The sequence below is a fragment of the Myotis yumanensis genome, unplaced genomic scaffold (assembly GCF_028538775.1).
Source record: "Myotis yumanensis isolate MYYU_CA2020_CCGP unplaced genomic scaffold, mMyoYum1.0.hap1 SCAF_17, whole genome shotgun sequence".
NCBI classification, from domain to species: domain Eukaryota; kingdom Metazoa; phylum Chordata; class Mammalia; order Chiroptera; family Vespertilionidae; genus Myotis; species Myotis yumanensis.
In genome coordinates, this window is record NW_027223768.1 from 43,499,726 (window position 1) to 43,525,642 (window position 25,917).

The window sequence follows — 25,917 nt, forward strand, 5'->3', positions numbered from 1 at the left end:
ATTTTTCATAACTGCTCGCGGTGTTGCTTTATGAGGTCTTACTGGTTCCAGTCCCTTAGATACGCTGTGTTTGGCATTTCCCGATGGGGGAGTCTGTTAATTTATGAGTTCTGCTGTCTGACATCTCCATAGCAGGTTCTTATTCCCCTAGGAATGCCATGGGCTTGTGCAGCAGGGAGGATGCGGCCCTTTATCTTCCTGGCCCAGCTTCTCCAGCGCTCTCTTATTTTTGCGGGCCAGGTTCTCTGCTCACACTCCCACAAATTCTTTTTTTTTTTTTACAGAGAGGAAGGGAGAGAGATAGAGATAGTTAGAAACATCGACCAGCTGCCTCCTGCACATCTCCCACTGGGGATTGTTGTGCCCAGATTACAAGATTCCCAAGAAACCACATCAGGGAGCCAATTCGATGTAAAAGCATAAGAATCTGTATTCAAGTTAACTTGAGCTCTCCATCCACCAGACTCACCGACACATCGGCTAGCCAAGTGGCCAAGAGAGAGAGAACCCCTCCCAGAGACCGGTTATATGGGGGGGGGGGGTTGGAGTAAGGGAGGAGAAAGGACTGTGCTTTGCCGATTGGCCAGGCACAAGTCGATGTCCCGTTCCTGGGTGTGGCTAGCAGAGGACGTAGCCCTTACCCTGGGGGAAGGTGGAGGGCGTAGCCTTCGCCCTTTCATTCCCCCCTTTGTCTTGGAACTTCCGGCTCAATCATGAGACGGACTGCTTTTCCATTCCACCGTTGCTAGAGGCTCATATTGGACATACCTTAACAAATGGTCTGGTGGAGGGGAAAGAAACTATTTTAGCTTTAGCAACTTCTATTGAAATAGGATTTTTCTTCTTAAAATTCCTCCATGGCTATCAAAAAGCCAAATTAAGATTAATTTATCTACTGTCCTGATGTTTGCATAAACACAACAAGAATGGTAACTGACTACCTTTGCTGGAATCTCATGGTTGAATCTTAATGTGCCCCGTAGGGCCAGGAAGCCACGCCACCCAGCTGCCATCAGGCCCGCCTGCAGTATCTGCTGAGTTAGGTGAATTCTTCACCTGTAGCAATTCCACCTGAGCCCACGCTCCAGGCTTTAAGTCCATCTCAGTAGCCCTCCTACTTGTTGCGGCCCAGAGCGTGTGGGGGCTCCGCAGGAATGCAGAGGCATCCCTACTGCTCCCCTTCTACTCTTACCAACCGCCAGTGATGGTAGGGCATCGGCCTGACACTCCAGCGCCAGCCATCTTCAGGGCTTCCAAGCAGAATACCAGGCTTTCTTCGTGGCATTTTTACTGGCTTCAAGTCTTTAGAGCTCAGACAGGGCTCTTTAAAACATGATACTCCAGTCAAAGTTTTCCGTTAATAAAACCACTATTAGGAACCGGTCTTATTGAATCTATGCAAAGAAACGTACTGCCATGTTAGCATTGCCAGATTTCGGAGGAATTACATAAGAAGAAAGACATACTGCTCTACTTTAAGATTTTCTGACTTTCCTTGCCAATTCCTTTTAATTGTTGGCATTAAACTTTCTTTCTATGCATAACCATGCCTCAGACCTTCTACTCTAAACAGGCTTTTTTCAGACTACCCCTGACATGGGCATGGTCACAAAGGCCTGCAAGCAGTACACAGGCTGCCAACTGTTAGCTGTCTCTCAACAGAGACCAAAACCTGATGGGCACCGTTCCCTGCCCAGGTGGGCACCTGCCCTCTTAGCAGTTAGGCACCCTTTACTTTTTGGGGTTCACCCCATATAGTTTTCTTCCAGGACAGCCAACATACATTCAAACCTGCAAGAGAACTAAAGGTCAATATAACACATCAATACAATGAAACATAATATTGGCATCATGGCCGCTTCAGGTAGCCACATCTTCTGCTACTAAACATGTGATCCTATAAATTGTCCTTGTCTCTTTGGAGCCATGTCCATGAAGATGCAGGCATCATCTAAGTCTATTGTGGGGGCTCCTGGCGACAGGAGTGATCGCGAGTTATGTCACCAGCATCAGGCAGGTGGAGCACGCCGTAGCTTGAGCTTCAGTGGGTTGCGTTGATCTCTTTCGACGCTCCATTTGGTGATGAAGTCTTTTTGGACCGTGGATGGGTCCGCTGACCGGACGTGAGTGTGATGGATCCAGGTCGCAACGCCGTCTAGCAGTGGGGGTCGTTAGCACCACAGTGTAGGGACCCTTCCAACGTGGCTCAAGAGTTTCTTGATGAGGCCTTTTGACGTAGACCCAATCTCCTGGTCTGTGTCGATGAGGAGTTGGAATTGGGCTGGTCTCATAGATGGCGCGAAGGCGTGGCCAAATGTCCTCGTGTGCCCTCTGGAGCCCTCTTAAGGCCTGCCAAACATGATTTCATAGGGAGTAAAGCCCAGGGTGTAAGGGGAGTTCCTTACCCGGTAAAGGGCATACGGTAGGAGAGCCACCCAGTCCCCGCCAGTCTCCATGGTTAATTTGGTAAGGGTCTCTTTTAGAGTTCTATTCATTCTTTCTACCTGACCTGAACTCTGGGGTCTATAAGCACAATGTAGCAAATGCATAACGGCTGTCTGTGTAAACGTTAAGCCGCTTTCCAGCCCCCAGTGTCAGTGCCTTGGTGAGTGCAATGAGTTCTGCTCGCTGAGCTGATGTCCCAGGGGGCAGAGCCTCCGCCCACACAGTGTTTGTGTTGGCAACCACCACCGCACCTGCGTACCTGCACCCGTTCTGCACGAAGCTCCAGGATTCCCGCACAGTCATGTAGTGGGGCATCTAGGTCAGGGTCAGGTAGCAGGGTAGCAGGGTTGAGGGCCGCACTGGGAAGGAACCGCACTCTAGGGGGGTTGAGCAGCAAGCTTTGATAGTGGGTCATGCGAGCATTGCTCATCCATCTATCAGGAGGCTGTTTTAGGATCCCTTCAATGGCATGCGGGGTTGTGATCCAGATCTCCTGCCCCAGGGTCAGTTTGTCAGCATCCTTGACTAAGAGCGCGGTTGCTGCAATGATTCTTAGGCACGGTGGCCAGCCGGCGGCTACAGGATCCAGCTTTTTAGACAAATATGCTACTTGGCGACTCCAGGGGCCTAAAGCCTGGGTTAAAACCCCTTTTGCCACTCCTTTGCGCTCATCTACAAAGAGGCGAAAGGGCTTTGTAATGTCTGGTAGGCCCAGGGCTGGAGTAGCTAAAAGAGCTTTCTTTATCTGATTAATTCCAAAATCCCAACCCAGCACAGAATATCACATAGAAAATCAAAGTTCCCAGTAAACAACAGAGATGCTTATAAACATCAAATAAACATTTACACTTACACCTTTTCAGTGAATAAGTATTTTTACAGCCTTGGGCTCTTGAGCAGATAACAGGAACATCATCCAAGTCCCCTGATGGGGGCCTGACAGGAACAGATGTGGGGGCCTTTCCCACATCCCAGGACAGGATTCTTGACCTATGTCTTGTTCAGATAGAAACGGTTTTTATCACAAACAAACAAACAAATATAAAACCAAGAAAATCAAGGCCAGAAGTACCCTCTGATGTTTTAGGGGTACCAAGGAAGGAGAAGTTAGGCAGTGTCCAGCCCTTCTCACAATCCACCACCAGTGACCAGTTCCAGCTTCTTAATATTCATTTAACATTTCTTTCTTTCCATTATACCAAAGCCATGCTTTTTAGTTAGTTAGAACTTTTAGCCTTAATTTTTAGGTGACATGTAAATAATTAACATTCCTCAGATTAACAATACATTCAAATTTAACAACAAGGATACATATTTAAGCAATAAGGATAGATCAATTTACAGAAACCAGTTTTTACCTGAAATAATCGTACTTTAGAAATTAGATTACTGCTATCAGTCCCTCTTAAAGATTTTGATATAACCTTTGATTGTCCTTAGTTTAAGGAAAGCAGGGTTTTTTAGATTTAAGAGATTAGTTTAAAAATAAATCCTCGAAGCAAGCACGCTTGCAGCCCCATAAAACTCCGCCTTAAAGCTCCACCCCTGAGTAAATCAGAGGGCGGGGCCTTTGCTGTTTCAAGATGGCGGCCCCCAGGGGAGCAGCAAACCATGTGGCCACGGCTGCCAAGGCTTGGAGCCCAAAATGGTGGCTGTACCAATAAGCAAAGGCATTTAGTTACCACAATAACACAATTTTTCCCAATTCAATCCGAACATTTCTTTGTCAGGTTCATCTCTGCCATTTTTAAGGCCAAAACAGTCTCGGGTTTTTATTCTGTACACAGCAAATGGTTAGGTTCAATTCAAAACTATGCGCACTCGTTTTTAAACTGGTATTTTCCCTTTACAAGTGCACAGAAATCCCAGATGCATTTTAAAACTTTCACATTTCTAGCTGGGGCGATCTCCATGGGAAGAGGCCAGCTCGCATCCAGAGCCGCCGCCGCCCCCAGCCTCCCGGGTGTCCGGCCCTCAGACTCCGCGGGGGACCTTCCCCCGACCCGATGCCAACTGGGGCCTCACTGCTCCCGCCTCCCGTGAGCGACGCGCCGGCCCCGCCCCCCCCCCCCCCCCCCCCCCCCCCGCGCTCCACCTGGCTCCACTCACTCGCCACAAGCCCGGGGCCAACGCCGGCCAACGCAGGCCAATGCAGGCCGCCGCCGCCGCCAGGCTCTGCGAACGAGCTTGTCCGAGCCCGGCCCGAGCCCCCAGGGCCGCCCCCCGAAGGCGCGCCGCCACCCATGGCCCCGAGCGCAGGCCCAAGCTGCGGGGCTCGGGCTACCTGGGCTGCCGCCGCCTCTCCCGTCTCATCCCCGGGGCTCGACCCCGCGCACGACTCGGCCTCGGCGCGAGCCACAACCCCGGCAGGACCGGGGCAGGGAAGGGGACCCCGTCGCTGCGACGGGCCCCGCGACCCCAACCCTTTCGACCGTTGGCCGCGTGCAGGGCGAGGAAGCTCCCAAATGGGAAAAACCGTGGCCTCGGGGTCTCTCCCAGCACCCGCCACCGACCGGGCCGGAGGCCGAGCCCCCAGGGCCGCTGCCGCAGCCGCAGCCGAGCCGCCTGGGCTCGCGGCGAGGCCGGGCTCCGGGGCAGCCGTGCACCGGCTTCAGCCTCCGCATCCAGGCGCATTCATTCAGAGTTTAAACAATCCATCCAATTCCTAACAACTTCCCAATTTCTGAGGGAGCTCTAAAGCCTCCCGCAATCTCCTTGAACTGATCAATCACAATACCCAAAGGAGCAGTCTGAGTCCGTCCCGTCCCATAACATCCGTCCAGTAATTCCACAGAAAACAAAAACACAGACAGACAAACAGGGTCCCAAAGAACAGCCTTCCACTTCCATGGAAGAGACAGACGATGGCTTACGCCAAACCGGCGGGAACTGCCCACCCCGTCTCAGATTGGGGTTTCTACAGACCTCCCGACTTTTCGGAAGCAAAATTATACCCCTACAGATACAGATGGAGGATCGAGGCGTCCCTCGACTCCTCCTGCCCTTTGACCTCCATGTGCGTCCACGGTCAATGTGGGCGAATACAGATTTCAGAAGTGAGCTCACACAGAACAGATAAAGCACACAGAACAGACAAACATAATACGCAGACACTTACCGCGGCCATGCAGATTCTACGAATTGGGGGAGTCCCTACATGGTCTTGGGAACCCCGGGCGAGCCCCCAAATGTTGTGCCCAGATTACAAGATTCCCAAGAAACCACATCAGGGAGCCAATTCGATGTAAAAGCATAAGAATCTGTATTCAAGTTAACTTGAGCTCTCCATCCACCAGACTCACCGACACATCGGCTAGCCAAGTGGCCAAGAGAGAGAGAACCCCTCCCAGAGACCGGTTATATGGGGGGGGGGGGTTGGAGTAAGGGAGGAGAAAGGACTGTGCTTTGCCGATTGGCCAGGCACAAGTCGATGTCCCGTTCCTGGGTGTGGCTAGCAGAGGACGTAGCCCTTACCCTGGGGGAAGGTGGAGTGCGTAGCCTTCGCCCTTTCAGGGATGTGCCCGCAACCCAGGTTCATGCCCTTGACCAGAATCGAACCCGGGACCTTTCAGTCTGCAGGCTGACGCTCTATCCACTGAGCCAAACCGGTTTTGGCCACAAATTCATTTCTATTCGAGGGCCCCAACTAGCCGCAGCCGCCGTCTGTTCTCTCCAGTCCTGCATTACTCTCCCTCGCACTATTCCTGTTTGCCAAGCCCCCGGAACAAAAGCGCAGCTCGAGGCAAGTCAGATTCTCTGCCACAGCAAGGGAGGGTCCCCGTTATGCGCAAGAAAAGACTTACCCAGGTTTGCCGGATACGGCGGGGCACACGGGGCCCCTTGCTGGATCTGAGCATCGATGTAGAGTCCGCATGGTGCTTCCTTGATCTTCCTTGTAATTTTTCCGCGACCGCGGAAAGTCCTGTGGAGGTGAGATGATAGCAGTCACCTAGGGGGTGCCGTGAGTTTGTGTGGTCTGCCTTCGGAAAGCTGAAAGGGGGGGAGGGTTGGGCGCAGAGAGGAATGCGGCCATGGTGTGGAGAGAGGATGGGGAGGTTGCACCTGTTCTTATAAGGTTCCCTCGGAAGGAAGCTGCGTCACTGGTTCTCATTGTTACTTACTGGGTGTTAGCTTAGGGGCGTGGGCAAGAGCTCAGCTTCTCCCGCCTGGAAGGGGGCTGCCTGTTTGCGAGAGCTCATGCCTGCAGGTGAGCTTCATCACCAGACAAAGAGCGAGCGGCCCAGCGCGCCTTTTTCAGCTCTCGGGGCACCGGAAGCAGGGAAGCCCCGACAGTTTACGGCTCTGTCGTCTCTGCTGGCCAGAGACGGTGGGTCGCGTAAGGGGTGAGGTTGACGAGCTGGGAATTCAGTCCCCGGCCCTGAGGAGAGGGAGGTGTCCCCCCTGCAGCGCATCCTGGGTGGCGTCAGGGGAAGGTGCGAGCATCGTGCTGTCATCCGCTTGGCGCGCTCTTTGGCTTCGGGTTGAGCGGTTCACCGCCCCCCGGGCGTGTGCTTCAGGCCGAGAGGAGCGCGTGGCGGAGCTCAGTGCAGCCCCAACCGACGTGAGGCTGCAGGTGAGCGGTGCCGGGCGCGGGAGGAGAGCGGCGAGTGCTGCGCTGAGGTGCTAGGTGGCCCCACTGTCCCGTTGGTCCGTCACAGTTCCGGCAGGTGTGGTCTGCTTCCCTTTTTTGCTGCTCCTTTTAGGGACTTAGGATGCGCAGCGTTCGCGCAGCTCCTTTTCTGGCCTTCCCAGCCGCCCTCCCCCCCCCCCCCGCCCCCCCGAAAATAAAGCTTGAAGACTAGTCTGTTCCTTTTCCTGTGTGGAGTCCTTTTTTGGCCTGTAGGTGATTTCTGTTTCCTGCATGTGGGCATGCCTGTCATTGGTTAGGTAGTGTGCATGTGCCTGACTGTGCTCTGTGCGTGCGGTAGTCTTTCTGCTTTGCTCCCATTTCTGGGGCTTCTCATGCTTTGTCGCTCTGCTCCCTGTTTTCCTTAAACTCATTGAAGATTCAAGGAGGAAAAGAGTCTGGTGACTTTTTCTTCCCTGTTGTTGGCCAGCAACAGTCACCTGACATAAGGATGCAAGCCTTCCCCGTGCCATTCCAGAGGCAGTGATGGAGGGAGATTCGGCGTTGCTATTTCATTGCGCATTTGCAGTGTTTGCTTCTTTGCCTCCAGTGAGGACCTGCATTTGCCCCCACCCCCACCCCCACCCCTTTCTTCCTACCAGGTTTCCACGGAGAGGCCTGGCGTTCGATGGAGGTGTGGGTTAGGGTGCGGAGCATTACCTGGCTGACTCTGGCTTCACATCCTAAGGCTCCCATTAGGGGCCCTGCATTGTTCTCTGTGCTGTGCTCTGCCTTGGCCCACTTTTCTGTTTTCCCGTTCTTTTCCGGTTTTCTTACACCGCTGTCATGGTTACATTTCTTTCCTGGCACATGCCCTGTTTGCATGTTCCCCATGATCCAGTTTCTGGTGTGAGGGGGGAATAAGTCCTGGGAACCTGTCACATTTGCATTTCCCGTTTCATTCCTGTTTTCCAGGGCTGGCGGGAAAATATCCCTGCATCACAATTCTGAGAACGGTGCTTTCTAGAATCAAGGGTGCCGCTGCCTCTGTTTGCAGAGTTTCCCCTCGTGTCAGTTGAAAGGGCGAGGGCTATGCCCTCCATCTTGCCTGTATCCTCCATGTTGGGGCCACGTGCGGCCTTCTTCCTGGAAGCCCAGGCCTCTGCTGGCCACGCCCGGGATTTTAAACTAACCAATGACAAGGGAAGTGCGCGCCATAGATATGACCACATCCTGTGTAACAAGACCCGGCTTGCGCCTGGCCAATCGGCAGAGCACAGTCCTTTCTCCTCCCCTTACTCCAACCCCCCCTATATAACCGGTCTCTAGGCTGGGTTCGCTCTCTCGGCCACTTGGTTTGCCGTTGTGGCGGTGAGTCTGGTGGATGGAGAGCTCAAGCTAGCTTGAAATACAGATTCTTATGCTTTTGCATCGGATTGGCTGGCTCCCTGATGTGGTTTCTTGGGGATCTTGAAATCTGGGCATAACATCAGTGATGGCATCCAGATGTCATCCCAGCAAGGGCAGCCACATTTTTCCCCTCTCAGGTTAGATTTATAGTGCTAGCTAGCAGTATGTAGTGGGACGGGGATGAAGGAAGGAGGGAGGGAAGGAAGGAACGAAGGAACGAAGGGAGGGAGGGAAGGAGGGAAAGAAGGGATGAGGGAGGAGAGTGATTGAGGGTACTGGGGCCTAACAGCGATAGCTAGCTGTTCTCCCTGTTACTCTCGCAGTTCCGTCTCATGGGCCTTTCCGCATGAATCAAGACAGGGTTATGCAGCGGTGGCATCTTCAGATCTTCCTTCCAAAGCACTTTCCCTGTGTGGGTGCCAGCGTGTGCTTACCGTTTCCTGCAAGGTGGCACATGCTTGGTCATGTTCGGTGCACGGCTGCTGTGTCTCCAGTATGCCACCTATTGTGTTTAATTTGCTCTCAGCCATGCACCATTTTCCCGATCTCAGGATGCAAGATGCTGTGCAGTTTGCAACCGGATGCTGTTAATCTCTTCACCTTTCCCTGTGATAGCATTCGCAGCTCATTTGTGGAGTACAGCTTGTGCTAAGTATGGGCACCTCCTCATTCACCTTGAAGATCTTCTACCTGCAGACAAAACCACGGCGGTCACCTGAGGGGAAAAAGCATGAGTGAGGATATGATGGCAAAGGAGTTCAAATACAAGGAGACTATCCTGTGGGTGTTGAGTACATAATGGAGTGTGCTATGTTGTATTGTGAAGTTGTACAAGTAAAACTTAATATAATGTCATTAACTACATGGTCCCCCAATATTTACTAATGGGATAATTTTAAAAGAATCTTTATCAGTCTTTGTTGGGGTCTAGCTCCAGCAGGTCCGGGGGTCCCCAAAGGTGTGGACGGAGTTGGCGAAGAAGGAATGACACGGAGGCAGCGTTCAGACGATCAGCATAGCCAGTTTCTCTCACCAGGTTCTCTCTTTATTCTCCTGTTACATCTGTATTTATACCATTTGATTTTAATCCTACCCATTCTATTCCAAAGGTTAGGGTGTTTGTTATCTCCATTCCAAGGTCACTACTCTACTGTTCTGTTAAGCTACAAGGAAGTAACTGAAGGAGATTATTCTAAGTAAAGATTATGTAGCTTAAGTGTGATTGTTCGTAGTTAAGGTGATTAACTACCCGCCTGGCACTTAGTTAAGGGGTTTTACTGATTTATTCCCTTCCTTAGTCCTGTTAATCCCTAACTCCAGGGAAAAATCCCCACCTGGGGAAACAACCTTTCTCGGAGAGGTGACCCTGGTTAGAACACATAGCAATAAGAAGGGGAGCAAACATATTAAGAATAGTATGCCATATATGCCAGGTCCCTTGAAACATATGCTGTGCAGATGTTTCTTCCCTGCAGTGACTGTGTCAAGCAGCAAGGATGGACCGGCTTCTGGCAAATCTGCCTCTTGTTTTTGAAAAGAGACATTCCTCTGTTCTCAAATAATGCCAGCATAGTTTTGTTTACTTGCCTCTGTTCATTAAGGATCATGGAAAGCCTCTGTTAAGACTGAGCAGTAGCAGGTGCACTTAGGGTGTCAGCCATCATACACTTATTGAGGAAGATGTCTATGAAAATAAAAGACAATCCTTAAGAGAAAACAAACACCAAGTTCTAATTCCAGAGTCCATTCAAGACAATCTCTAGCCCTAACCGGTTTGGCTCAGTGGATAGAGCATCGGCCTGCAGACTCAAGGGTCCCAGGTTCGATTCCAGTCAAGGACATGTACCTTGGTTTCGGGCACATCCCCAGTAGGGGATGTGCAAGAGGCAGCTGATCGATGTTTCTCTCTCATCGATGTTTCTAACTCTCTATCCTTCTCCCTTCCTCTCTGTAAAAAAATCAATAAAATATATTAAAAAAAGAGACAATCTCTAAATATTGGGCTACAGCATCACTAAATGAGTGAGGATCACTGTGGCAATCCAATGTGCTTTTAGTTTGTAGTTTCAATGTCTCTAGTGATGACATAGACGTTCTGAAAAATTTCTGAGTGGTCTGCAACAGTAGGCATGGATGTTTTCCTTGATTTATACCCAATAAACCAGATTCAGCTTGAAAATATTCAGGGCATGAGTAGATTTATTTTCTCAATGGTTCCAAGCCAAAGATGTGAAAAAATTGGAAAGGTTCATGGTAGAGTTATAACCTGCATGGCTATAACCTATAGGAAATTGGAATCATTCAGAATTGTTCATGGATTGGGAAAATGTGCAAGAGGAAGCACAAGGGTGATAATGGAAGTGAGCTCTCCTGCAGCAGCTGCCACCTGGACTAGACAAATCCCAGCAGGACACTAAAGGTGAGGGACAGAGTGTGACCCTTGAGGAAGTGTGCTACCCTTTACAAGAGCCACGTGAATTCTGTGATTTATACAAGCAGAGAAAGATGGATTATGTACAGAAATAATTAATGGTGGGGGGGCAATGTTCAAAGAAATATACATTGTGATGAAAGGGAATTTAATAATTTGGGCCGACAAGACAGAGATTGTGCATTTATATCTGCAGCTTGGGTCATTATCAAAGTCGTATAAAGTTTATTAAGATGGTGGGCTGAAAAAGGCATCCAAAGATGACCAAAAATTGTAACATGGAAATGCCCACTGTGTCTTGCTCTAATGTAGAAGAACGAATGCTTTGGTTGGCCAATGGACTCATAGCGCTTTTTTAAAATTTTTGTCAGAGTAACTATCTCCTTGGGGGGAAACAATGAACTAGATAATTCATCAACCACAGAAAAATGATTCTGAACAGAAATTGGTCTCAGAAACCAAAATAATACTATAGCCCCCACTAAGACTAGAAGCTTTTGAAGGTCAGGTGACCAGTGAATTTTAGCTCAGATCCATTTTGAAATAGGTCCAAATTTGGTCTCACCCGTTCTGTGGTTGCTCCTGGTTGTAAAATGTATAACTGAAATAGCTATACCAGTGGAATTATCCCACACACTCATCACCAATGAGTCAAGGCAACTGTGGAGAGAAAGTCTAAACCAATCCATAAGAACTGCCTATAACTGTGCAAGTATTAAGTTAGAAGCTGTGCCACCTGCCTGATGAATATGAGAGATTTGTGCCACCATGAAGGAATTGAAAGATTCAGGAGTGCGGATTTGGGCACATCCTCATTATTCTTTTGGTTTGTCTTGAGAGAAAGAAGGAGGAAGTGAAGGAGGAGGAGGTTGGATGGGAGCAGGAGAGGGAGAGAGAGGAGGAAAAGATGGAGAGAGTAGAGGAGGTGGAAATGAAGGTTTAGAAGAAATAGAAGGAGTGGGAAAAGGATGAGAAGCAAGAGGAAGAGGAGCTGGAGAAGAAAGAGAGAAGAAACAACTTGGAAAGTGGCAGTGTACTCACCCATTCTTTAACTACAGGAGACCCTAGATGCTGCTGCTGTACCATGTGGTTACTTCGCTTGAGTAACTTCAAAGTCCACATCACCTTGTACCATATGCACCTACAGTGCAGGCATATGCCTCCTCCTTGTGTTTCTATAGTTCAATCAAATTTGCCTTCTCTCAGATGGCAAGGCCCCCTTACACCTTCATTATCTTCCTTCTGGGATGAGTCATCTCTACAGGCTGAAGGTCCTCACTGCCTTTTTCTTCCACAGGATATACTTCTTGTTGGTTGATTACAATGATGACATTATGCAGAATGGACCAAGTGAGTGGGACAATACTGCTCTAGAGTTGATACACTTTTAGAGTCAGTAGCTGAAGAAGAAATCTGACTGAAATTCAGAATTCTTACTCAGTGAAATATTTTTGTGTTCAGTGCTCTTCTGCAGGGGAGGCAGGTATCTGAGGTAAACAATGATTGCTGGCATCTGGCCCCACCTGCTACCAAGATGGAGAACCAGCGCCCAGGGGGCCTCTGGATTTTAGAAGCAGATTACTCCTCAGTTGGGTATATGACTCCATGGAGTGACCTGAAAGTTTGCTTCTTTTGAGTTCAACCCAGAAAAAGACAGGCACTGTCACAGATGCAGGCTGCTGTGTGTCCCCCTCCATACACAGCAGCAGACGTGATGGTCCTAGTGTCCCTGGCAGATGGGGATTCTGGTTGGGAGCTTGGGAAGGCCTGTGTGTGAGTCACAGTGTAGGTGCTCAGGATTCCCCACCGAGTCCCGATACCATCCACAAGTAAGTAGCATTCTTCTGAGTAGCAACTTTTGACCTTCTTTTGAGTCAAATTTGGGGGAGAACATTCTTACTTAATAAAGAATCCATGGGGGGCTGGCTGACGCTATCGGGCTGGAGAGGCTGTTTGCAGTGTGAGCTAAAGATGAATACCAGAAGACTTGGATCTCAGCTAAAGGACAGTATTCCAGTTACTGAGCTATCAGCAAGTAGACATTTTGAAAGTCGTGATCTTTGAAAAGGTTTTTCTTGTGTGAAAAATGAACTTTTTCCCAGTCATCCTCTTGAATTATCAGAAAAAAATTTCCAGCTCAACCAAGATAAAATGAATTTTTCCACACTGAGAAACATCCAGGGTCTATTTGCTCCACTAAAATTGCAAATGGAATTCAAGGCAGTGCAACAGGTTCAGCATTTTCCATTTCTTCCAAGCTCAAACCTTTCACTGGATATTTTGAGAGGCAATGATGAGACTATTGGATTTGAAGATATTATTAATGACCCATCACAAAGTGAACTAATGGGAGAACCACACTTGATGGTGGAATATAACCTTGGTTTACTGTAATGCAGTGAGCTGACCATGGAAATGGAGGGGCTACATCTTGTTTATAGTCTTCTTTTTACTATAATTTTATGTATACAACATTAAAAGTACTGACACATGAAAAAAAAAATAAAGAAGCCATGTGCTGGGACAATCCCTCAACACATAGCATCATCTCCACCCAGTAAACAAGCATTTGAGGGTTCCCTTCTTCTGTCACTTTAGTGTCCAGACTCAGAAGAACCATGGAGACCAGGACCAAGGTAGCAAAGCCCCTCCATGAAGTTACTCCCTCCTGAGTCACAGAGAAACAGCAGATATTGGACCCAGAGGCTGGCCAACATGAGCATCAGGTCCATTAGGGTGTAGAGAGCTGGGATAGTAGTCACATTAGAGGGCAAGCTCCATCTGGGTCTTGGCTCTTAAGGGACTTGTGGAGGGCAAGTGATACAGACTCTGGGTCAGGTCCATCTGTGCATCACAGGTGGCTTCCATCCACGGTCAAGTCCACAGCAGTCCCTGGTGGAAGGGGCAAACATTGAGGAGAAGTGTGTGTCATCACCCCTGAAAATAAACAGATTTGTCAGAAAAGGCTTCCTTGGTTTCAAAAAGGAAATGCTTATCCACGGGCCATCAAGTTACTGTGCAACCTGAGCTGTCCATAAGACCTGGGTGTGATGTTCACCATGAGACATAAAGGTGGCCACACCCAAGAAAACTACATCATCACTTTTAATTGGCTCATACATGATCCAACCTGGGCTGACCCTGGAGGCACAGAGATGTTCTGTAAGTAGTGGCCCATTTGCCCATGATCCCTCTTCCATTTCAGCTCTTGGACTGATGAGAATCTATAATGTGCTATTGACAGAGGATGGAAAGGTGTGGCGGGACTTACAGGTAATTTAGCATGACATTGATCACCAACCACAGAGTGGGCAGCTGTCGCAGGACAGACATCTGTCACTATTCCCAAAGTGCAGGGGTAAGGAAACTGACACAATGGGCAGAGTTCCCAGCAGCTCACCTCCTCACTCACTTTGCTTGACTGTCAAATGATCTGACGTGAAAGGATATGCTGACTCGTGGCTCTGCCCAATATTTTCCATCAATAGTGAGGGACATAAAAGAAACATGATTGGAAAATTCCTCACCTTGGAACTTGGGGAGAGGTGTGTGGACAGTTTTCACGTAATGGGCAAAAAAATGTTTGTGCCTCTAATGATGCTTATTACAGTGGAGCCACCATGGGAAGGATTTAATTAATCAAGAGGATACGTTAGCACAATCTGTATTTTTTTGCATCTGTGGAATGAAATTGGCAGAAAGAGAACAAAGGAACCAACAAAATCTCAGGCCCACAGATGAAATCATGGTTGATACCAAAGTGGAAAAGCATGAGTGAGGATTAGGAGGGTAAAGGGGGTCAAATACAAGGAAACTAGGCTTTGGGTTGTGAGCACATGATGGAGTATGTTCTGTTGTGCTATAAAGCTGTACAGGTGACATTGATATAATGATATTAACAAGCTTATATCCCAATAATACATAATGAACTAATTTTACAAAGAAGTTTTGTCACCTCCCCCTCTTGTTTAATAAAGAAGATACCTTTTCCCTGTCTGAATAACATGAGCATATCCTTGTTTACTGACCTTTGGTTCACTAGGGATGAGATGAAGTCTGTGTTCAGACTTGTCAGCAGCAGGTGTGCTGCAGGGTATTAGCCATCAGATAATTAATGAGGACTAGTGTCGATGAAAAGAAGAAAAGTAAATCACTAAGAGTTCCAAAGCCAATTTCTAACTCCAGAGTCCGCCCAACAAGGCAGTTTCTAAATACTGGGTGACAACATCACTAGATGGAGCAGTGAGGACTGCTGTGCCAATCCAATGGCTCTCCTGGCTTCCAGTGTGAATGTCTGTGGTGATGACATAGACAATCTGACAAATTTCTGAGTTGTCCACAGCAGCACACATGGATTGTTTACATGACTTATAGCCAAGACTCAGATCTAGCACAAAGAGCTTCAGGACATGAGTATATATTTGTGTCAATGATTCCAAGCCAGAAGCGAAAAAAATTGGAAAGGTTCATGGTAGAAAGCTGGCAAATCTGATCATCAAGGTTCCCTGGGTTGGTGAGAGCTTGGAAAGAGGTAACTAGGGGCCAAGCTGCATGGGTGTCCTGGCTCTCCACGGACCTGTGGGGCAGTAATGGTTCCAGCCTCTGGCTGAGTCGACTCATCAGGGCATCACTGCTGGCTTTCATCCCCTTTAGTCAAAAGTCATCCTAGCCAGAGGGGCAAACATTCAGAGTGAGGGACTGTCATCACCCTGGGGATGGATGGATATTTGTCCCACAGGATTTCCTGGGTTACAAAGAACAAATCTTAAACATGGGCCACCAAGTTACCATGCAACCTGAGCTGTCCATTATGACCTGGGTGTGATGTCACTCACAGAGTCATTAAGGGCCCTGCACGGGAAGACTACATCAATGAGTGTGGGCCATACCTGATCCAGCCTGGGCTGATTAAAGTAGTTATATGAGGTCACGCCTTGTGCCCTACTGTCAAACAAGGAATCCCTGTCTCTACCTAGACCTGTTCACTCATGGAAATCTCCCTGTGGCCTGTTGACATTGAAGTAGTCATGGCCTGTCCTCCTAATGGATTTGTATGATGTTGATGAGCAATGTTATTTCCTTCTGGAATAATATGAGTACATTTCTCCGTACAGTGGGGCCTTGAGTTACGAGTGTCCCAACTAATGAGTTTTTTTGAGATATGAGCCGTCTCTCGGCCGATTTTTTGCTTTGAGTTGCAAGCTCAAAAAAATTCGGGTTACCAGCCAGCTTCAGATACCCCACCACTAGTTGGCTCAGCGAACATCACAGTGATTTGACATACGAGTAATTTGAGTCAGAGAACGAATTAAACTCGTAAGTCAAGGCCCCACTGTACTTACCGTTTCCTCACTAATATCAGCGTGAGCTTCTGTTTGGACTGCACAGTAGCAGGTGTGCTGTAGGGCCTTAGTCATCAAACAGTTAATGAGGAATCTTATCTAATAATAGACAAACATGGTAATTGACCGTACCTTCGCTACGCCCACATAGGCTAATTAGAGTGATATGCAAATTAACCACCAACAAAGATGGTGGCGAATTTGCATACTCTAGGCAGGGCTGGACAGCGGGAGCCACCATCCAGACCCCTGTGTGTGGCCTCGGCCGGTGCAGGGCTCAGGAGGCGCGATCAGCAAAGTGGGACTGGGGATTGGGAATGGGCGCAAGGCAGACCTCCTGGTCCTTCCCCTCAGCCGTCAGGCTCCTATCAATCTTCAGTTTCTACTGAAAGGAATGTGGCGCCTCCACTGCGCAGCCTCCCAGGACTCGGACTCACAGGCTCTGGAGTGGAGACTTCGACCAGGACTTCAGCGCCTGCTCAGGGGAATAACCACCACCTCCCTACTCCACAGCTTCTTCTGTGTCTGCAAGAAACTGTGCATGCTCCTCCCTGTGACATGGGCGGGGCTAGAGCCTGAGTTGTGCAGTTCCACGATAGCGATAGCAGCTGGACCAGTGCAGGGATGGAGGGATGGAGGGAGGGAGGACAGGGAAGGAGCAAGGGGGAAGCCCTGTTTCCCTGCTCCTCCTCTCACAGGCATGGCCCTGGCTGCTGTTATGATAAAAGGAGTTGTGTTTTTCTAACTCTGTCTGGGTAAAGGAAACAAGTGTCTGTTGACTTCTGATCTTACTCTCAGAGCTGCCAGTTAATCCCTCTGGATGCATCATATCCAACCTCCAAAGGATCTGAGGGGCAGGATCAACCTTCGTTCCATAGTTGAGGAAACTGACCAATAAACACATGTGTCTCATGCCTCAGTGTCAATTCCTGCAGAAATCTCCGGGTAATGACTCAGATTCTATATCTAAGTGTATATTTTCTTCTGTTTTCATGTTTAATTCAGCCACAGGAATCAAATAATACAATAAAGAATAAAATGAGTTCAGAAGGCTCAGCATTGTATTCCCAGGGCCTTTGGTCTCACACAAACCACAGAGCTCAGTTATCCTGAGATGAAAGGAAAGGAAAGAGAAACGTGAAAGGTTTCCCAGCTCAGTCACAGAGACTCTCATAACCACATATTAAGGACACGACATTAACTTAGGGGTGGAAAGGACACAAATGGAATAGAAGATGGAGCCACTTGGAGTGAGCAGGCCAGCAGGGGGCAGTTGGGGGCAAGCAGGCCAGCAGGGGGAGGAAGTTAGGGGTGAGCAGGCTGGCAGGGGGGTAGTTGGGGTGAGCACACTGGTTCAGGGGGCATTTGGGGGTGATCAGGCTGGCAGGGGGGCATTTGGGGGTAAGTAGGCTGGCAGCAGGGGGAAGTTGGGGGCAAGCAGGCTGGCAGGCAGAGTGGTTAGGGGCAATCAGACAGGCAGGCAGGTGAGTGGTTAAGAGCCAGCAGTCCCAGATTGTGAGAGGGATGTCCGACTGCCAGTTTAGGCCCGATCCCTGTAAACCAGCAGTAGGACATCCTTCAGGGGTCTCAGATTGGAGAGGGTGCAGGCCAGGCTGAGGGACCCTCCCCCCCTTCCCCATGAGTGCACAAATTTTTGTGCACCGGGCCACTAGTTGTGTCTATAAAAAGAAAAGAAAATCATTCATTCAATGTTAAAAAACAAATTCTAATCCATATTCCGCTTGACACTTAGTCAATATTGGGCTATGGCATCACTAAATAAAGGAGTGGGGGCTGTAGTGGCAATCCAATGGGGTTTCTGAGTTCTCTTTCCATGTCTGTGGTAATGACACAGACATTCTGAAAGTTTTCTGAGTGCTCCAGAACAGTGGACATGGATGGTTTACTTGATTTGTATCCAAAAGACCTGATTCAGCATGAAGAGATCAATTTTGTCACAGGTTTCAAGCCAGATGTGAGAAAAATTGGAATGGATCATGGTAGTGTTATAACCCACACAGGAGGAAAGTAGAATAATTCAGGATTTGCCAGGGAACAGAAAATTTTCAAGAGGAAACACACAAGGGTAACAAAGACAGCAAGCTCTTCTGCGTCAGTTGCTACCTTGACTAGACTCAAATCCCAGCAGGACACTCAAGGTGAGGGGAGAGTTTGACCTCTGAGATGGTGTGCTACTCTATGTGACATGTAAATGCCCACTCTCCCTTGTTTTAAATTATGAAGAAGCAGTTCAAAAGTGTAGGGAGGTGGTAATGTTGGAGTCGATTGGTAATGTGAGTCCTATTGCCAACTCTGGGAGTGCCCACATGGCATACCTTTCACCAGTGCATTGGGAATTATATTGAAGAGCATATTTGAAGAGCTGCACGAAGACTCTAATGAAAACCAGACCTTGGAAACTTTCCCTCAATGGGAAAGTCTAAATGTGATGGGAGACATTGGATCCCCTGGTGGCAGAGGCACTGGGCCTTGTCCAGTCACTGAACTCACAGTAGATCTGATCATCCTGAAATACAGCAAGTCCAAGCAGGATCTAGTGAGTCTGACTGGCCCTGACGTACAGTGTTGGCTAATGATTCATGTGTTCCTAGAGGTGGGGAGAGGAAGCCCACTGCATTGTTGCTCCATCTATTGAAGCAGAAATGTCCCCATGAGTCCAAGGACCCAGCAGCCTAGGCCCTGTGCCTAATTCTCTGAGATTCAAGGGAAGCCTTATTGCCTAATACAGGTCAATTATATGAAAATCAAACTTTATTGTTCACAAAAAAGGTCTATTCTAATAGAGCCACTGCTACTTATTTACATAGAGTCAATGACTGATATCCAATAATGAGGAGAGGCTTGGAGTTTCAGCAGAAACCATAAGCCATTGAGTCTCTGGCTGTTACAGAAACAGCTTGCTGACCTCTGACCTAGGATTCCCTTTATAATTGTTAAACAGTTGGTTAAGAATTTTAGAGAGGTCTTTTTCCCTAAAGACAAAAATTTCCATGCTTATTATTCACTAACTAGAGGCTCGGTGCACAAAAATTTGTGCACTGGGGGGGGGGGGGGGGGGGTCCCTCAGCCTGGACTGTGCCCTCTCGCAGTCTGGGACCCCTCAGGGGATGACCACTTGCTGGCTTAGGCCTGCTCCCCTGGGGATTGGGCCTAAGATGGCAATCAGACATCCCTCTGGCAGCCCTCGGGGGATGTCCACTTGCCAGCGGGGAGCAGGCCTAAGCTGCACTCGGACGTCCTTAGCGCTGCTGAGGAGGCAGGAGAGGCTCCCACCACCACCGCTGTACTGGCAGCCATCAGCCTGGCTTGTGGATGAGCAGAGCTTCCCCATGTGAGAATGCCCTGACCACCAGAGGGCAGCTCCTGCATTGAGCGTCTGCCCCCTGATGGTCAGTGTGTGTCATAGTGACCAGTCATTCCCAGTCTTTCTGCTGTTAGGGTCAGTTTGCATATTACCCTTTTACTATATAGAATAGAGGCTTGGTGCACGGGTGGGGGCCGGCTGGTTTGCCCTGAAGGGTGTCCCGGATCAGGATGGGGGTCCTGCTTGGGTGCCTGGCCAGCCTGGATGAGAGGATGATGGCTGTTTGCAGCTGGTCACACCCCCTTCAGGGTGGGAGTCCCCACTGGGGTGCCTGGCCAGTCTGGGTGAGGGGCTGAGGGCCGTTTTCAGGCTGGTGGGCAACTGAAGCTCCCAACCTCTCCTTTTTTTCTTTTTTTTTTTTATTCTGGGATTTATTTACCTTCTATAGCTGTAACTGGAGCTGAGAGCTGGCTCCAGCTCTGAGGCCTGGTTCCAGCTCTGAGGCCTCGGCTGGCTGAAAGCAGGTATCTTCTATAATTGAAACACTGTTGCTGTCCTGCTCGCTCCAGCTCTGAGGCCGTGGCTGGCTGAAAGCAGGTATCTGGGGTTTGTTTAGCTTCTATAATTGCAACTTTGTTGCTTAGAGTGCAGCTCAGAGCCGGGCTGCAGCAGGCAGGGAACCTTGGCTTCCTCCATCACGGGAGCAAGCAAGCCTCATGTTTGCTTCATCTTTGTTGGCAGTTAATTTGCATATCGCCCTGATTAGCCAATGGGAAGCGTAGCAGAGGTACAGTTAATTACCCTTTTTGTCTTTTATTAGATAGGATGGCCTGGTGCATGAATTCATGCACCTGGAAAGAGAATTAAGTAGAAGAAATACTTTAATATTACTATTTGCCCTTTTTCTATAATAGAAGTGTCAACCAAATTCACGATGGATAATGACAGATGGAAACACATGTGGGCAATAGGTGCCAGTGAGAGCTTTATATGTATCACGCATGCATGAGTCAACTTAGCCTTTATATATATTAGGGGCCCAGTGCACGAATTCGTGCACTTTAAAAGGAACTGTGGGCTGCGAGGCTGCAGTAGGCACAGGGGCAGGTCTGGCCCATCCTCACACCTCTGCCCAGCCACTCCTGCCATGGCCCCCTGTCCCATCTACGGGTAGCCCCGATTCTGCCGCCGCTCCCATGTGCTGATGGCACCAGCCCCGCTTGTACCCCCTGAAGGCATGGAGTGATTGGGGTCAGCGCCAGCAGTGGGTGCAAGTGGGGCTGGTGCTGTCAGCAGGTGCAAGCGGCAGCTGCTGCCCTGATCACCCCTCAGGAGCAGGGGGAGGTGGAGAAGCCCTCGGGGGCAATCAGGGCCAGCAGCTGCTGCTTACACCTGCCGATGGCACCAAGCAATCAGGACTGGCACCAGTACTGGCAGTGGGTACGAGAGGCGGCTACAGGCCCCAATCTCCCTACAGGAGCAGGGGGAGGTAGAGAAGCCCTCAGGGGTGATTGGGGCTGACAGCTGCCACTCACACCCACTGAGGATGCCGAGCAATTGGGGCCGATGCCGGGTGGGACCGTTTTTGAGCAGCAGAAAGAATTTTCAGTAACCACCAGAGGCTTGCCCCAATGACAGCAATGGGCACCCTGCCTTGGTCTGGCCCCCCTGCTCACCTGCTCTACCATCCTGCCGTGGGTGATGCCTGCCATGTTATGCACATGCCCCCTGGTGGTCAGCGCACATCATAGCAACCAGTTGTTCAGTTGTTCCACTGTTCAGTCTATTTGCATATTAACCTTTTATTAGATAGGATACTAGAGGTCTGGTGCACCAATTTATGCACCAGTGGGGTCCCTCGGCCTGGCCTGAAGTATCAGGCCAAAAAAAGCTCCCTGACATCCCCTGAGGGGTCCCAGATTGCAAGAGGGCACAGGCCAGGCTGAGGTACCCTGCCAGTGCACGATTGGGGCCCGGGAGAGATGCAGAAGGTTGGCTGGATATGAAGGAACTGCGGGAGGGCTCCAGGGTGTGATCACCAGAGGGCAGCTCCTGCATTGAGTGTCTGCCCCCTGGTGGTCAGTGTGCATCATAGCGACCAGTCGTTCTGCCATTCAGTCGATTTGCATATTAGGGTTTTATTAAATAAAATAGAATAAAGTTGTTTAAGTAGACCTGCTTTCTGATTTAGCTAAACTTTTTCCAGCCCAGTGAAACACCCCAACTTCTCTTTCAGGTAATTGTCAGCAGCACAGCAGTAAATATCAACACAAAAGAGATTATTATTGTAGATCACACAGGAAGAACAAAGGGTAAAATATTTAACTGCAGCAGTATTTGACTATATTCTGTGGAGTGAGAAAACCTGAAGTCATTTTTTAAAAAAAATATGTTTTATTGATTTTTTACAGAGAGGAAGAGAAGGGGATAGAGAGTTAGAAACATGGATGAGAGAGAAACATCCATCAGCTGCCTCCTGCACAACCATTACTGGGGATGTGCCCGCAACCAAGGCACATGCCCCTGACCGGAACCGAACCTGGGACCCTTCAGTCTGCAAGCCGACGCTCCATCCACTGAGCCAAACCGGTTACGGCTGAAGTCATTTTTAAGGCCCACCATTTCTTACTTCTTTTCAGTTGGGTCAAGTTTCTAAGCTTTCTAAATCTCTGTTTTCTGGCTAATAAAAAGAAAACAGGATTCCACCAAGTCTGCTATCTACCTACTCCAGGACCTCTGTGAGGATCAAATGAGATGAGATATGGGAAAACACAGACATTTGGTTAAAGTGTAAAATGTTTCCACCTGTGTTCGTGGGCTGAAGAAATTGCAAGGGGGCTAGTCGTTGCTAGGGAGAGGAAGCTGGGCATTGCTATGTGACATCATTATCCAGCAACCACAGCAACCCTTTCTTGGCTGGGCTGGGCTGTGGGCCGCATTTTGTGCCACGGGATCTTGGCAGAATTGGATGAGATTTGGTAAACTGTCACTCTGGGGTGGTGGCAGGGCCCGTGTCCCACTTGGGGGAAGCTGAATGTTGCTTTTTGGACGCCAGGTCCACAGTGCCATTTCTCTGTATGCTTCACAGCAGCTTCTGCAATTAGCGTCTGCCCCCTGGTGGTCAGTACATGTCATAGTGACCAGACGGAAGGTGGGAAGGACACGTAGCATATTAGCCTTTTATATAGATAGATTCTTTATACGTTGCTGATTGTAGGAACACTATGGAATGCCTGCAAATATGTTATCACCATTCCGTGTAAAGTTTGTGTTCACTCACATGAAACCATTGACTTTCTATATTTTGCAAATTTTCCACAACAAGCACACTTCTTGCTGTGTCACTGCTGTTTTTGATGTAAGAACACATTACTTTGCAGTCTCTTCTTTGAGGAGCATATTAATCCTCTGATATTCATATTTAATTAAAACACAAAACAAGCCATAGCCAGTTAACTCAGTGGTTAGAGCATCCACCTGCATACCAAAGGGTCATGGGTTCGATTCCTGGTCAAGGGCACAAACCTCGGTTGCAGGCTCCCCGCCCCAGTAGGGACACATGCGATATGTCTCTCTCATGTCGATGTTTCTCTTTAGCTCCCTCCCACTCTCTTTAGAAATCAATGGGAAAAATATACTTTGGTGAGGATTTAAAAAACAAATAAATGAAAAGAAAAAGCTATGAAACCATCTATTTGCTAGAAGTCAGACGAGAAAGTCTGTTCTATGATCTTGAATTTCTGCCTGACTGAGCAATAAACAAACCTGGCCAAGGAACCACTGCCTCCACTCTCAGTTACTAACCAGCCCCGTGGCGTCCCAGGCACAGGACGAAAACAACGCGCAGCTGGGAAGATGCCTTTGGCTCTATAATTAGGTAGTCACTTCATTCACTAAGCAAACTGGTGAGCGCCTGCTAGAGCAATCCATGTCTTCAACGGGAGAATAGAAGTTTCCAGGACATTTCCCAAACACCATTGTCTTCATCTCCTAAATTCCTGTGGCAGCTACATATGACAGGGAGGCAATGCCAAACAACAATGCCAATGTAGCCCTGACACAGGGACAGAAAAAAGCGCCTGTTCTGAGGGAGAGGCTGGGCATAGGCTCAGACCGTGGGCCTGACTCCGAGCCACACGCTGCTCCTTCTGTCAGCACTCGCCTCCGGAAGTTGCAGCTCACGCTGCTGAGCTTTCAGGATTCAGTCACACACCTCGACGTGATTTCTATGAAACTTGCTTCTTAGAAAAATAAAGCTTTGAAAGGTGTGGCACAAAACAGGCTCCTAAATACTTGTAAAGGGATGAAGCAAAGCATGAACCTCAGGACCTACAATGCACGGTCCCCCATGAAGGGGACAGTAGTTGTGTCTAGTGTCCTCAGTTTATGTAGTGACATGCATGTGCCCTCACCCCCCTCCCAATGGGGGGGCAGTGCCCCCCTCCGAGAGCCTCTGCGGGTATCACCTGGGAAGGCACCAGCTGCTGAGGACAGGTGTCCTGCTCGCCATCCGCCACCTGGTCTCAGGGTGAGACTGACCTGCTACTGCTGTCTCCCCATATACTTATGCAAAGAATGAATGAATGAGCAAGTGAGTGAATGAATGACTGAGTGAGTGAATGAGTGAGTGAATGAATGAGTGTGAATGAATGAGTGAATGAATGAATGAGTGAATGAGTGAGTGGATGAATGAATGACGAGCTGTTGAGGGCCACTGGAAAAACACTCAGTTTAAATATGTCGGCTGAAACTCAGAGCGAAGGCAGAGCCACGCCCTGGGGGCGGACCTGGTCAACAGATGGGGATGCCACTCAGTTTGACCTTCTTGCCCACTGTTAAGGGGATGGATCTCATGATGTCGCCAGGAACTCAAGGCCCACCCAGATGTGATGTAACTTCCTGTTATTCGAGTATTTAATAAATCTGCTTGCGGTGCTGGCTCTCTCTGTGTCTGTCCCTCCGTCAGAGGGCAGATGCCACACCCAGCCCAAGCTTTTATTCTATTTTTGTGTCTGTCTTTTCATTTTTCTCAAATCTCAAAAGCGCCTCTAATTTAATAGAACCGGTTCACTCTCTCTCTCTCCATGCTGGATGCAGAGAAGAGACCCCACTTAGCTCGACATAACAAGCAAATGAGTGACTTCAGTAGAGAGTATAAGACATTGAGTCTCTGGCTGTTACAGGAAAAACTTGCAGATGTGATTCAGGATCTAGGGTTCCTATGATAACCTTTGAGTAGCGGCTTAACAACTTTGGAGAGGTCTAAAGACAATCTTTCCCATGGCAGTAAGTCGTTCGTTCGGCATTCCTGACCGCAGAGCACTGCAGAACATCTGCGAACATGTGTAATACCCCACGTGAAGATGAGCGCTCTCCAGGGAAGCCAGTCCTCGGCAGCTGCTGCTCTCTGCACAGGCTCAGGACAGAGCTCAGGCAGAAGGGGGCATTGGAATGAGTGCCTGTCCCTGCAGGTGGGCCTGGTGCTCAGATCCGTCAGACACATTGTAGTTGTCTCTGGCAACACAAGTACAGAGCTTGTGACTTATCAATGTGCAGAGTGACGTCACTGAAGTCTGCTAATGCCGAAATATAAAGTCCTGCCCTGAGTGCGTCCCAAACACCACTAGTTTAAGTCTATTTCATGGTCGGTAGTGACACACTGAGGAGACCTCTGCAAAGTTTTATTTATTTATTTTTTATTTTTCTTGATTTCAGAGAGGAAGGGGGAGAGAGAGAGAAACATTGATGAGAGAGAATCAGTGATCGGCTGCCTCCTGCACGCCCCACATTGGGGATCGAACCCACAACCTGGGCCTGTGTCCTTGACTGGAATCGAACCCGGGACCCTTCAATTGCAGGCCGATGCTCTAGTCACTAAGCAAAACTGGCTAGTGCCTCTGCAAAGTTTCTAGGCTGCTATGCAAAGGTTCACATAGGAATCCCGCCAAGAACAGTCATTTTTCCTCCGTAGAACCTCACTTACAATCCCAAGCAACAGAATGGAAGGAAAGTGATTCAGAAATGCCTCCGGAGGTCTGTCTTAGTTTAAACCACGGCACCTCCCGCAGCACCTCTGAGGTGCTCGGAGGCCTGGACACGCTGGGTGACGTCCCTGCTCGGGGACAATGACACTAGAAGTTATTCGCGGCCTTACTCTGCTGCTTTGTGCAGTAAAAGAATAATGTATCATACCACAGGGTTTCCCCAATTTAATGATAATGGTTTTCAAAAGTATTATTCACAGAGTAGTACATCCAAAATCACTGCACTTTTCCTTTGCTCTAGCTTATGAACAACACATTTAGTTTAAAGAGCATTTTCATACAATTGCCTTCCATCAATTTTGTGAGTAAACTGAAGGTCTGTGACTTAGCCGTGAGGGGAACAGTCCAGAGCT

At 48.9% G+C, this 25,917-nt stretch overlaps 1 pseudogene; it reads left to right on the top strand.

Moving 5' to 3' along the window:
• Positions 1-12,803: 12,803 nt before the first annotated feature.
• LOC138995822 (proteasome maturation protein pseudogene) lies at positions 12,804-13,349 on the top strand (annotated as a pseudogene).
• Positions 13,350-25,917: the final 12,568 nt, after the last annotated feature.